Genomic DNA, 13313 nt, shown 5'->3' on the forward strand with positions numbered 1-13313 from the left:
CTCACTTTGCAGGCCTGGGGTTTGTGGGTTTGGATGCCAGGTGTGAACCTACTCCACTCATCAGCCGTGCTGTGGGGGTGTCCCACATGCAAAGTAGAGGAAGATGTGCACAGATGTTAGCTCAGGGACAATCTTCCTCAAGCAAAAAGGGAAGATTGGCAATGGATGTTAGCTCAGGGCTAATCTTCCTCCCAAAAAAAAAAAAAAGAAAAGAATACTAAGTCCGCTAATTTCTAATTTCAAAACTTACTACAGGGGGCCAGCCCTATGGTCGGGTGGTTAAGTTCGTGTGCTCTGCTTCGGAGGGCCAGAGTTTCGCTGGTTCGGATCCTGGGCACGGACCTAGCACCACTCATCAAGCCATGCTGAGGTGGCGTCCCACATGCCACAACTAGAAGGACCCACAACTAAAAATACACAACTATGTACTGGGAGGATTTGGGGAGAAAAAGGAAAAACACAATCTAAAACAAAAAAAAGTTAGCTCAATGGATTGCAGACCTCAATGTAAAACCTGAAACTATAAAGAGCTTAAAATACAGGAGTAAATCTTCATGATGTTGAGTTAGACAATGGTTTCTCAGATGTGACAGCAAAAGCACAAACAACAAAAGAAAAAATAGAGATATTGGACATTATCAAAATTTAAAATGTCTCTGCTTCAAAGGACACCGTCAAGAAGTGTAACGACAGCCCACAGAATGGGAGAGAATATTTGCAAATCACATATCTCGTAAGGAACTTATACCCAGAATATACAAAGAACTCTTACAATTCAATAATAAAAAATAGAAAACCCAATTTAGAAACAGGCAAAGGATTGGAATAGACCTTTCTCTAAAGAAGATATACATATGGCCAAGAAACACGTGAAAAGCTGCTCAGCATCATTACCCATCAGGGAAAAGTAAATCAACCCACAGTGATACCAGTTGGCACCCACTAGGCTGGCTATAGTAACAAAAGACAACGAGAAGTGTTGATGAGAAATTGGAACCTTCATACTCTGCTGGTGGGCGTGTGAAATGGTGCAGCCACTCTGGAAAACAGTCCGGCACTTCCTCAGAAGATAAAACGTGAGTTACCGTATGACTCAGCAGTTCCACCCCTTAGGTATATACCTAAGAGAAACGACAACACGTCCACACAGAAACGTGTACATGAAGGTTCATAGCAGCCTTATCCGTAATAGCCAAAAAGCGGGAGCAGCCCAAATGTCCATCATCTGGTGAAGGGGTAAATAAAAAGTGGTATATTCATACAATGGAATACTTTCAGCGGTAAAAAGGAACGAGGTGGGGCCGCCCCCGTGGCCAAGTGGCAAGTTCACACGCCCTGCTGTGGTGGCCCAGGGTTTCACGGGTTCGGATCCTGGGCATGGACATGGCACCGCTCATCAGGCCACACTGAGGCGGCGTCCCACATGCCACAACTAGAAGGATCCACAACTAGAATATACAACTATGTACTGGGGGGATTTGGGGGGGAAAAGCAGAAAAAGAAAAAGGGAATGAGGTAATGAAACATCCACAATGTGCACGAACCTTGAAAACATTGTGCTAAGTGAAAGAAGCCAGTCACAAAAGGCCTTGTGTTGTATGATTTTGATTTACATGAAATGTCTGGAATAGACAAATCTGTTAGAGACAGTAAATAGATTCATGGTTGCCCAGGGCTGGGAGGAAACGGAGATTAACTGCTAATGAACAGGTTTATTTTTCTTTTTTAGTGAGGAAGATTGGCCCTGAGCTAACATGTGTTGCCAGTCTTCCTCTTTTTGCTTGAGGAAGATTGTCACTGAATTAACATCTGTGCCAATCTTCCTCTATTTTGTATGTGGGATGCCAGCATAGCACGGCTTGATGAATGGTGTGTAGGTCTGCACCTGGGATCTGAACCGTGTCATAGTGATAGGCAAATAGACCTTCTGCACTGCACAAATTAAATCGTAATCTTTAGACACAATCTTCTACTTCAAAAATTAGCAATTATTTCAAGATGTTCACGCCAACTGTCTTCGTCTGTTCGGGCTGCTGTAACAAGATCCCATAGTGAACAACAAACATTTCCTTCTCACAATTTTGGAGAGCGCGAGGTCCGAGATCAGGGTGCGGGCAGAGTTGGTGTCTGTGGAGCCCTCTCCCTGGTCTGCATACAGCGGCCTTGCTGTACCCTCACGTGGTGGAGCGAGCGCTCTAGTCTCTTCCTCGGATGAGGACACTAATCCCATCACAGGCTTCACCTTCCTCGCCTCACCTGGACCTGCTCACCTCCCAAAGGCCCGCCTCCTAATGCCTCACCGTGGGGGTTAGGGTGTCAACAGGAGTTTTGGGGGCACTCAAACATTCAGCTGTAACACCAGTTTAGCTTTGTGTTTTCTGCTTTTCACATGGCCAGTGGTATCACTGCATTACATTACATGGTAGATGGTAAACGTTGACAAATATTCCGAATAAGTTATACATTTATTATCAACTTTCTTGAGAGCTGGAAATGCAGTATTTCATGTTCGATTCACTGGGCCTCTGGCCTCTCCCAATTGCAGTCCCTTTGGCTCTGATTCTTGGGCTAACCCTGGTAGAATGATAGGTCTTCAGTACTGATGCAGACCCTGAAGGGAGGAAACCCCACGAGCCTGAGAATGCAGCTTATGTTTATGACAAGGTTAGGGGACAAGGGTTCTCCCCAGAAGTCCCCTCACGTAGAGTTGTGTGGCTCTGGCATATGGATAAAGGGACTGGAACCCATCCCCTGAGGCTGAAATTCACATGAGGGCTTCTGAATATTTTGTCCGGAGTCAATGGCCGGTCCCTCACTGGACGTCATGGTCAGTACGCCCATTGAGAACTGTCTGAGCAGGTGCGATGCTGTGATGTGCTGGCTGGACGCACTCATGGTCCCATGGAGTCGCATCCATAAATTCAGCAGGAAGCGTGAAGGGGAACTGCCTATATTCCAGAGCCTGCGCCTGTCAGGGGATTGGAACAGTGCCCCATCCAGGCGAGAAGAAGGTACTCTCCTCCTTCAAGGATTTCTACAATGCTGTTCTCAGTTTCACAGCCCCATCTGGAAGGTGGAAAAAGATAGTAGTGCTTGTCAAATCCTTGTGGGCTGTTGAAGTTTCAGTAAAAAAGCGGCCAATCCATCAGCACTGAGCATTAGTGACTGAATTGTTGCCACTACTGGCACTTGGTCTGTGACACTGGATATGGCTAATGTCTTCTCTTCAGGATCCATTCAGGCCCATGTGCTTTCACCTGGCAAGGCGTGCAGACACATTCTCTTCCTTCCACTGGCTTATTTAAACTCCCCCTGGATTATTCCCCCAATGGGTCATCCAATTATTAGAACAATAATATCTGATGACAGATGTCCAAACATTTCATAACAGTAATGAAATTAAGCAGCATATTCTGATAGTGGCCACCACGGAAGCAAATGCTCTGACCTCATGCCGTCCAAGCAGAGCTGGACAGAAATGGACAGGTCTCGAGTGAGGACAAAATCCAAGATATAGCCTTCAAATAATCTTTATGAGGGGCTAATTAGGTAGGTTCCAAAGGCATTTCACAACTTGTGTAAGACAAAGTGTTGGCTCGTGGCGCCCAATCAGGAAGGATAAAGGCTTCCATTATGACAGGCTGAGGCCAGCACATCTAAATCTGGAAATTCTATTTAATCCTCCATACCAAGTTATCAGACAAACATCTAATGTGAAAGGAGCCTCCCGAAGTAAAGAGCTTTGGAAGTGGTCTGGGCAGCAGTAAATCCAGCTGTGCTTTCAGGTCCCTCTCCCTTTCAAACCCTCAGAATTACAACGTCAGTAATAGTCACAGAATAATTAGAGGCTTTGGCATTTAGATACTGTTGTATTTGTTTGAGCTTTGACCTTGATCCCCTACCGCACAGTGCACACCCTTTGAGCTAATCTATTGCTAGACCCTAAGAGAGAGACTGTCTCATTTAAGAGGAAGCTCTAATTCTCTGATCCAACATTTCCATCCTTAATAAGCTCTTTCTGAATTGGAACCACAAAAATTGGGTCACATCCAAAACAGAGCTCTTGTGATATGATATTAGAAGATCCATTCAAAGCCAAGCCTGGTCCCCAAGGCCTTAGCTATGTTCGTGAATAAGGAGCTGTTCAACCTTTAGGCACGGAGACTATCTCAACTGCTTTACCCAAATCAATGGCTCTCTGGAGCCTTGTGTACAAGACTTGCCCCCTGATAAGAAAGCATGACTCAGTAAGTGGAGTGCTGTGGCCATCAATCGTTATGATGGTAAAGTAGTTGTTATTTAAAGTTCTTTTAATGTTACCTGTTCTTATGGGGAATGTCACAGTATATCATTGCGGTTTTAATTTGCATTTAGGGGTAATATAAATCTTTCACAACCAGCTTTATTGTGCAATTGACATACAATGAAATTCACCAATTTTAAGTGTATAGTTGATGCCTCATTCTCATTTGTGGTCAATTACCTCCTGAACTCTGCTCCTAGCAACCGCTGCTGTGCTTTCTGTCACTATTAATTTACCTTTTCTAGAATTTTATATAAATGGAATCATAGAATATGTAGACTTGTTACCGGCTCTTAGTTAATATCAGCCCTGATATTGGTTCCCCTACAGTGGACTTGGCATGTATGGGGTTAAAAGTAAAAACCTGCATTCCTAGTTCCCTTGGTCTTTAGTTACACTCATATGTAAATATTTGTTTCTTTAGCCTCTGACTCCCTGAGCTTTACAACTGACAAATAGAAATGGCAAGCAATAAGATATATTGGAGTATATGAGGAAGCCATTTGGTATAAACCTAATTCGGCCTGACTTTGTTTTTTCCAAAGGGGCCTGACTGTGGCTGTTGAGCACGTGTTGCATATCTGCTTTAAAACATTTACTATGGCAAGAACAAATGGCCTTAAGATAAAGGTGCAACTTCCCCCAACATTGGCATTTCCTTAGGGATAAGCATCTTTCCTTAGACTAGGAACTGATTGCTGCACTCACCTTTGAGCACCCAGCTCACCTGTGACCGCCCAGCTCGAGACAGCAGACCTGCCACCCTGCTGTGTTCACTGAGACAGCAGACCTACCTGCTGTTTCCATCAATTGCTGTGCCGACAGAGCAGTCTCACGACTATTGTAAAAGGGACATTTCAATCATATGGAAAACATCCTGTTTGGGGGTATATAACCAGTCTGTACACCTCACTTCTTCGGTGCCCTTTCTTCCTTCGGGAGAAAAGGCCCCAGGCCATGGTCCTCACATTTTAGCTCAGAATAAACTTATCCCAAATTTTCATTTATAGATTGATTATGGATTATTTTCGTCGACACAACCAAATAGAAGTTACGAATTGTTAAGGCCCAGATGGCCTCAGGCTGGCCTCCCACTACAGTTGTGGCTATCCCAGGACCTTGAAGTTCTTGTACAGAGAAACTAATGTCCAGAGATTATCAAGAAACTGAAGCTTCCCAGACCCAACTCGTTGGCTTTCTGATGCCAGTGCACCTTCCACCATGGAGCTAAACAGCCAGGGACGCTCATCTGAGAAATCCTTTGTCTCCTCTGCTGGAAGCAGCCCCAGACACAGGCCATGGGAAAATGCTGACCAAGAAGGCCATGGTCCCCTTCCCCTATCTAAAATCCCAAATAAAAACCTCTGCCTGTTTCTTAACAGGGAGCAAACAATTTTGGGGGCAGTAGCCCTTGCTTTGCTCCCTCTGCCTCTGCCTCTGCCTCTGCCTGGCAAAGTAAAGCCTTTCCTTTTTCTCCCAAGACTCTGTTCTCGTTCTTTGGATTGACATCAGGATCAGAGACTGGACTTTCGGTAACAGACTTTTGTGTCTGGCTTCTTTCTCTTAGCACAATGTATCTGAGATCCACCCATGTTGTTTGTATCAGTAGTTCATTTCTTTTTATTCTGATTATCTTGTATTCCATTGTATGGATATACCACCCTTTGTTTATCTGTTCACAAGTTGACTGGTTTCCAGGGTGAGGTTTTCATGAATGAACTGCTGTGATCATTTGTGTAGAAGTCTTTGAACATACGTTTTTATTTCACCTTGGTACACATCTAGAAGTAGGATTGCTAAATTGCATGCCAAGTGTACTTTTAACTTTATTTTTAAAGGGCCAGAATGACTTCTGGATTCAGCAAGAGGAAGTAGACATACTTTTCCTCATTCCTTCTGCTGAGTGCAAATAAAACCTCTGGATATTATCTAGAACACAAACATAAGAGGACCCTGAAAGATGGAAAGAAGAGGCCAGACTGGCTAAGGACCTCAGGACCCAAAGAACGACAGAGGGAGTTTCCTGGGTTTTCTCTTTGCCTCACATATGCCAGAGTTGAAGCCGAAGAAGCCATAACCTGGAAATGCCAACTCACCCAGACAAAAAAGGCCCCCTCCAAAGCCTGCCTGCTCTAGCCAGAGAACCAGCAAAGGGGCTGCCTGGAAAGCCAGAAAAGTTTAGGAAATAACTGCGTTACTCCAGCCAAACGCCATAGTATAAAAATTGTGACACCTTTCCCCACCCTACCCCAGTACCACCCACGCCAGCAAATGCTGAATGGGGAGCCTAGACTTCCCCCCTTGCCAGCCTGTAAGGAAGCACCCCAAACCCCTGATGGAGTGATGTCAGAGAGGATGAACAGGGAGCTGGGACTTTCATCCCCACCAGGCAGTAATGAGGCCTCCCAACCGCCACCCCCCAGCACCTGAGTGTCAGTGGAGCCCACATGGGAGCCTGGATTTCCACCCCCACCTTGCAGTAACGAGGAGCCCTTCCCCTTCCCCACTTGGGCGGTGTCAGAGGAGCCTGGTGGGGAGTCAGGACATTCATCTCCACCCAGAGGTAACGAGGTGACCCACTCCCCTGCCCCAGTGGTGTCCACGGAGCCCAAATGGGGAGCAGTAAGGAGGCGTGCCTAGCCAGGGAGGTGTCAGTGGAGGCCTAGCGGGGAGCCTGAATTCCTACCCCCACCTGGCAGTAATGAGGCCCAGCGTGAGAAGAAACCCACTAAAAGAGAAGGTTTAAATAGGATTAAGTCTCATAACATAATAACCAAATGTCCAGGTTTCAATAAAAAATCACTTCTCATGCAAGGACCACAAAGGTCTCAAACTAAATGAAGAAAAGACAATCAGTATATGCCAATCCAAGAGGACAGAGATACTAGAATCATCTGACGGAGATTTGAAGCGCCATCATGAAAACGCCTCGGTAAGCAATTACAGACATGCTGGAGACAAATGAAAAAATAGAAGTCTCAGCGAAGAAAGAAAAGATACAAAGAACTATTTGGACATTTTGTTTTATTTTTATTTATTTTATTTTGTTTTATTTATTTGAGGAAGATTAGCCCTGAGCTAACTGCTGCCAATCCTCCTCTTTTTGCTGAACAAGCCTGGCCCTGAGCTAACATCCATGCCCATCTTCTTCTACTTTATACGTGGGATGCCTACCACAGCATGGCTTGCCAAGCGGTGCACAGGTCTGCACCCGGGATCCGAACCAGCGAACCCCAGGCCACCGAAGCAGAATGTGCGCACTTAACCGCTGTGCCACAGGGCCAGCACCTGTTTGGACATTTTAGAACTGAAAAATACAACAAAATAAAATACTTGGTGGAAGGGTTCAGTAGCAGAATGAAAGGGGCAGAAAAATGAGTCAATGAATTGGAAGAAAGCATAATATAAATTACACAATCTAAACAATAGAGTGAAAATAGACTTTTAAAAAAAAGAGCAGAGTGTCAGGGATGGTGGGACTAGAAGAAATGATGTAACATCTAACATTCATGTCATCAGAGTCCTGGAAGGAGAAGGAGAAACAGGAGAGGCTTAAAAAGTATTCCAAGAAATAACGGCTGAAAACTTGCCAAATTTCACATTAAACCTACACGTTCAAAGAGTGAAACGTACTTCAAACAAGATAAACACCCAAGAATCACACCAAGACACATGCGGGTCAAACTTCTGAAGATGAAAGACAACGAATAAAATCTCAAGAGCAGACAAGAGAAAAGATACCTATAAGGAAAAGACAATTCAAGTGATAGCAGATTTCTCATCAGAAAACACGGAGGCTAGAAGAATGTGGCACAACAATTTTGCAAATGCTGAAAGAAAAGAACCATCAACCCAGAATCCTACACCCACCAAATATATTCCTCTGGAATGCAGAGGGAATCAAGACATTCTCAGATGAAGAAAAACTAAGAGACTTTGTTGCCAGCAGTTGTACCCTAAATGAATGCCTAAGAAAGTTTTCTCTATGAAAAGAAAATGGTAAAAGAAGGAATCCTGGAACACCAGGAAGGAAGAAAGAACACGGTAAGCAAAATATGGGTAAATACACTAGGTTTTCCTTCTCTTAAGTTTTCTAAGTTACATTTGATGATTGAAGCAAAAATTATAACACTGTCGGATGTGGTTCTAGAGGCATATAGAAGAAATATTTAAGACTATTATATTATGAACAGTGAGAGTAAAGCAAGGGAAAAGGAGGTAAAGTTTTTACATTAAAGTTAAGCTTGTAAAATGATGCCACCCATAGATTGTTTATCTAGAGTGATCTTTAAAAAGCTACACAAAGAGTTATCCTCAAAAATACTGCAGTTATGGGTTGGCCCCGTGGCCAAGTGGTTATGTTCATGCACTCCGCTTCAGCAGCCCAGGGTTTCACCAGTTCAGATCCTGGGTGCGGACATGGCACCACTCATTAGGCCATGTTGAGGCAGCGCCCCACATACCACGACTAGAAGGACCCACAACTAAAATATACAACTATTTACTGCGGGTATTTGGGGAGGCAAAGCAGAAGAAAATACTGCAGTTAAATCAAAATAGACTTCTAAAAAAAAAGTTCAATTAGCGTACAGGAAAGCAGGAAAAAGAAAAGAGAGAAACAAAAAACAGAGAACAAAACAATAAACAAAATGGCAGACTTAAGCCCTAACACACCAATAATTACATTCAACGTAAATGTTCTAAATATGCCACTTAAAAGGCAAAGTTTGGCAGAGTGGATTAAAAAAATTGACCTCACTATATGCTTTCCGCAGAGACTCACTTCCAATATAGTGATATAGGAAGGCTGAAAGTAAGGGATGAAAAAGATACATCATGTGAGCATTAACCAAGAGAAAGCGGGAGCCAGCCCTGATGGCCTAGTCTTAAAGTTTGGTGCACTCTGGGTCAGTGGCTCACGTTCAGTTCCAGGGCACAGAACCACACCACTTGTCTGTCAGTAGCCATGCTGTGGCAGTGGCTCACATAGAAAAACAAGAAGAACTTATAACTATACATGACTGTGTTGGGACCTTGGCGGGGGAAAAGAAGAAAAAGAGAAATATTGGCAACAGATGTCAGCTTAGGGCGAATCTTCCCCTAAAAAAAAAAAAAGAGAGAGAGAGAGAGAAAGCAGGATTGCCTATATTTATATCTGACAACGTAGACTTCTGAAGAAAGAAAATTATCAGAGAGAGTGGAGGACATTATGTAATGATGGAAAGGGTCAACCCAGGAAGAAGGTACAGCAATCCTAAATGTGTAAGCACCAAACAGAGCTGCCAAAATATGTGAAACAAGGCGTTGGCCCCATGGCCTAGTGGTTAAGTTCAGTGTGCTCCACTTCGGCAGCCTCACTCAGTTCCTAGGCACACACCTACACCACTCGTCCATGGCCATGTTATAGCAGTGACCCACATACAAAGTAGAGGAAGACTGGCAATAGATGTTAGCTCAGGGTGACTCTTCCTCAAGAAAAAAAAAGAAAGAAACAAAAACGGTGATAGACCTGAAAGTAGAAATAGACAAATCTACCAGTATAGCTGGAGATTTCAACACCTCTCTCTCAACAATTGAGAAAACACCTATCCAGAAAATCAGCAAGGATATTGAAGAACTCCAAAGGACCATCAGCCAGCAGGATCTAATCAACATTTATAGGACACCATCTGACAGCAGCAGTGTCTTGACTACATCAATGGCACCTCCAGGTGGTGATATTTTACTATAGTTTTGCAAGATGTTGATGCTAGGGGAAACTGGGGAAAGGCTACCAAGGATCTCTCCGTATTATTTTTATAATTGCATATGAATCTAAAATTATCTCAAAAATTAAAAAGTTTAATTCAAAAGATGAACAGCTGTACTTTACTTATTTAAAAGTACTCCGAGCGGTTATATATGTTAATCTCTAGTCCTAACTGTCGGTGTCGCAATCCAACGTACACATCAGGATAGATGAGGAGAGGGCTGATGGCCACTCTGAGTTTATTATAACCAGTGTTTCAATATATACATAGCTTACATCTGTTAAACATACACAGGTGTTCTGGATGAAGTAATTAGCGAATGCCAAGAATTCTTAGTGATTTCTCAAGGAGCCCTCCCTCGGCCTCTGTTTTGATATTATCATGTTATTGCTGTGCTTGTATATTTTCATCTCAGAGCAGGCAAGGTCTCCTAGGCAACGGCCCCTCCTGCTCCCGATATCGATATTGTGTCTCCATCTGTGCCCCCAGGCGACCGCGCCTGTCTTAGGTTGCCTTGCCCTGGAGGTCTTACCCGTCATTGGCTGACTGGCCTTCTCACCTCTGGGTCACAGTTTGTTGGCAAGCCTTTTCCAGTGATTATTAACCCTTCCTGCGTCAGGGGCGGCTACACTAACTAAGACCTGTGGTTAGAATGCGCACAACATAATCTCAGACTTCAAAACTCTGTCCTGATGGTCTAGTGGTTAAATGTTCAGCGCTCACCGCTTGGCAGTGTGGGTTTGCTTACCAGTCGTGGAACCACACTACCTGTCTGTCAGTTGCCATGCTGTGGCAGTGGCTCACATAGAAGAAGAGAACGTCTTACCACTAGCACAGACAACCATGTGCTGGGGCTTCAGGGAGAAGAAAAAATAAAAGAGGAAGATTGGCAACAGATGTTAGCTCACAGGGAATCTTTCCCTGCAAAAACCCAAAAAACCAAAAGCTCTAACTTGATTGATTCTAGCAAAAAATCATCACTAGATGAAACCATAAGATGAAAGATTGGTGGGGTATTGTACAGTTTAGCACATAAACTCACTGCTTGATCTCAGCGTTACTGGGAGTGGGTCAACCAGGCTATTTGTGCCTCCTTGCTATGATGCTTCAAGAATCACATAGCACCGCTGATGAAGTATAACACACAAAAAAAGAAAAAGAAAAGAGAAAGAAGCTTAACTAGAATGTGGCCTAGCCTTTAGCTCTAACTTCCATTTGACGAGAATTATGAGGGGATAGAGGAGCAAGTTGATTGAAACAGTGACCATGCAAACAGAACGGGAGACACTCTAGACCAAGTGATGGGTCTCTTCAACAAGTAAATGCATAGAAAAGTTTAAAATGAGACTTAAGAAATATAACAACCAGATACATTGTGTAAATCATGTTTGGATCCAAATTCAAACCAAGTAAACTGCACATTTTTAAAACAATCACAGATCTTTGAATATGGATGTCGTATTAGGTGACACCAGAATTGTTAATTTTGTTAGGGTGGCAAAGGCCTTGTAGTTATGCAGGAAACTGTCTATCATTATTACTCATGCACACTGAAATATGTCAGGATAACCAGTATCTCCAGTACAATGTTGAATAAAAGTGGTGAGAGCAGACATCATTGCCTGGTTCCCAATCTTGGGGGAAAGCTTTCTGATTTTCACTACTAAATGTAATGTTAGCTATAGGCTTTTCCTATATGCTCTTTATCAGTTTGAGGAAATTTCCTCCTCTGCCTCGTTTGCTGGGAGTTTTTTTTTTCTCTTCATGAATGGGTATTGAATTTTGTGACATGCTTTTTCTGCATTTATTGAGATGATTGAATGGACTTTATTTTTTCTCCTTAGTATAGTCAATTGTATTGACTGACTTTCAAATATAAAGCCAACCTTGCATTCCTGGGATGAATCTCACTGAATCCTGATGTATCTTTTTATATCTGACTGTATTCATTTGTTAAAGGATTTTTGTGTCTAGGTTCATGAGGAACGTTGGTGTGTAGTTTTCTTTTCTTTGTCTCCTTTCGTATCTGGGTCGTGCTGGCCTCATAAAACCAGTTGGGAAGCAATCCTTCCCCTTCTACTTAGTAGAAACATCTGTAAGAACTGGTACTTTTTCTTCCTTTAATGTTCGGTAGAGTTCATTAATGAAGGCATGTAGACCTGGGGTTTTCCTTGTGGGAATGTTTTTATAAATTAAGAATTCAAAGTCTTTAATATATACAATGTGATTCAAGTTATCTATTTCTTTTTGAATGGGCTTTGGCAGTTTGTGTCTTTCAAGGAATTTTTCCATTTCATCTAATTTATCAAATTTATTAACTTAGAGGTATTCATAATATTGTCTTATTATCATTTTCATTTCTGTAAGATTTATAGTGATGTCTCTTCTACTGTTTCTGAAATAGAGAATTTGTGTCTTCTTGCTTTTATTCCTGACCAGTCTATCTAGAAGTTTATCAGTTTTATTGATCTTTTCAAAGAAACTGCTTCTAGTTTTATTGATTTTCTGTTTTCTATTTCATTTACTTTAGCTTTTATCTGTATTATTTCCTTCCTTCTAACTTTGGGTTCAATTGGCTATTCTTTTTTCGGTTTATTAAAGTGGAAGCTTAGATCACTGATTTGAAACATTTCTTCTTTTATAATATGTCCACATAGTGCTATAAATTTCCCTCTTGGCACTACTTTAGCCACATCTCACAAAATTTGACATGTTCTATTTCCACTTTCATGTAGTTCAAAATATGTTCAACTTTCCCTTGTGATTACTTCTTTGATCCCTGGGTTATTTAAAAGTGTTATTTAATTTGCAAATACTTGGAGATTTTTCCAGAAATCAGTCATTCTGTTATTGATTTCTGGTTTAACACTAATATAGTTGGAGACATCCTTTGTACCACTTGAATCTTTTAAAATTTATTGACTTGTTTTATGACCCCAAATATGGTGCATCTTGGTGAATGTGCACTTGAAGAGAATGAATATTCTGCTGTTATTGGCTATTCTATTAATATTAATTATGTTAAGGTGATTAATAGAGTTGTTCAAGTCTTCTATGTCTTTATTGAGTTTCTGTCAGTTATGAATTACTGTTCTACAATTACAGTCATGTGCCAAATGATGATGTTTTGGTCAACTGCAGACCGCATGTATGACAGTGGTACCATAAGATTAGTACTGTGTAGCCGAGGTGGGTAGGACACTACACCATCCAGGTTTGTAAGTATACTTTACGATGTTTGCAGAATGACAAAACTGCCT

Source organism: Equus przewalskii, chromosome 2 (genome assembly GCF_037783145.1).
Source record: "Equus przewalskii isolate Varuska chromosome 2, EquPr2, whole genome shotgun sequence".
NCBI classification, from domain to species: domain Eukaryota; kingdom Metazoa; phylum Chordata; class Mammalia; order Perissodactyla; family Equidae; genus Equus; species Equus przewalskii.